Source organism: Pseudomyrmex gracilis, unplaced genomic scaffold (genome assembly GCF_002006095.1).
Source record: "Pseudomyrmex gracilis isolate BER0280 unplaced genomic scaffold, ASM200609v1 scaffold_2619, whole genome shotgun sequence".
Classification (NCBI taxonomy): domain Eukaryota; kingdom Metazoa; phylum Arthropoda; class Insecta; order Hymenoptera; family Formicidae; genus Pseudomyrmex; species Pseudomyrmex gracilis.
In genome coordinates, this window is record NW_018023203.1 from 2,605 (window position 1) to 4,263 (window position 1,659).

The following is a 1,659-nucleotide window of genomic DNA, read 5'->3' on the forward strand; positions in this document are numbered from 1 at the left end:
CGTTGTTATATTGTCATAGGCTACAAGCGCGTAACAAAACATTGCTTCCTAGCCTCAGTGTCTTGCTCGCGTAGCGGGCTTGGTGGTAGTGAGGCAGGACATAGTATGTTTGCGCTCTTTCACGAGCCGAACAGCCGAGCGTGACGTCACGCACACGGACGGCAGTTCTCGCTTGTATGCGTGCTCCCANTGGTTCCCACCACCTCGGTGTTCTTAGTGCTAGCCTGCAAGATCTTACATCACTGGTTCCAAACGCTCCTCCTCACAGTTTGTCTCTTTTTGTCCGCGCAAATCTTTTATGCCGCGTTTGCAGCTTGCGCGAGCAAGATTCCCCTAGACGGGTATGTTCAGATTGCTTTGTGTAATNATAGAAAAGAATCCACTTTTCTTTTCCCTAATTGTGTGTGTGTTTCTGTACTTGGTGCTGTGTATAGTGCCGTCTTGTCTGTTGTTTACATTTTTGTCAATATAGGTGAAAATCCCTAGATTCCGGATCTTGTTCCAAACAGTCTGTCTCGTCCCGTCCATTGGTCTTCCAGTACAAAAAGTGTTTTTTTGATTGTTTTAAAATGTCCCTAGAAGTCACGTCGTTCCTATTGGTTGCTATGTGTGTCTTTCTTTTTTGGCTGTAGTGTATGTCTATGTGTTCGTATGTGTTATTTGTCACTTATCCTGACTAGGGGCGCTCCCCTTGTTTTGACTTACCATTGCGGGTCACTCTTACTATTAACTTTCGCTTTTTGACGAAACTTAGAAGATAAAAACTAAAAAACTAAAATTACAAAAACTTGATACCTACGTGGGCTATATTCACCAACCTATCAAAAAATAGCAAAACTAAAAAATCTTTACTTTCTAGGGAAATTTCCTTAAGTACTGTTTTATCGTTCAACTAAAACACGTCTTGAACACTTTTTTCTTGTCTTTAAAGTCTTTATCAATACAGTTCCAAATAAAAACTTACAAATAAAAAACAATAAATAAAAACTTGACTCCGACCAATAAAACTAAAATTAATATTTTTACTGGTGATTTTGCCGTCACCCAGGCCTACACTTGGCCTTTAAAAATCTAAACAAAACTAAAATCCCGCAGCGTTTTGCCGGTTCTTTATGCCTTGTCAGTAGTAAAACATGGCCGGTTCTAATTCAGGAGCTCCAAGGGGGGTGCAGGGTATGACGTCACAAGNGAGGGGTGACGTCATGATGACGTCACGCGGGGAGGGGAAGAGGTGTGACGCCACAAGGGGAGTGGGTGTGACGTTACAGAGGANGGAAGGGGATGACGTCACAGGGGGAGAGGTAACGTCACGATGACGTCACAGAGGAGGGAAGGGGATTAACAAATCGCTATAACAGTATAACGATGCGACAATATGGCAACTTAGGTATGTACTTTTCATATCATATATAATGGATAAAATCAAACAATATATTTTAAAAAATCACAATGTGTTGACGTCTGTATTCTACGATGAGAATGCAGTGCAAACCGAGACGAGTATAGAAAGTTGCAGAGTTGCAATTTTATAGTATGTGTAGAACGTAGTGCGAAACGAGACGAATATGATTCAGTGTAAGATGCAGTTTTGTATTTTCTTTCTAAAAAATGCGGAATCACTGATTTAGAAACCGCATAATTTGTATATACGATATAGTG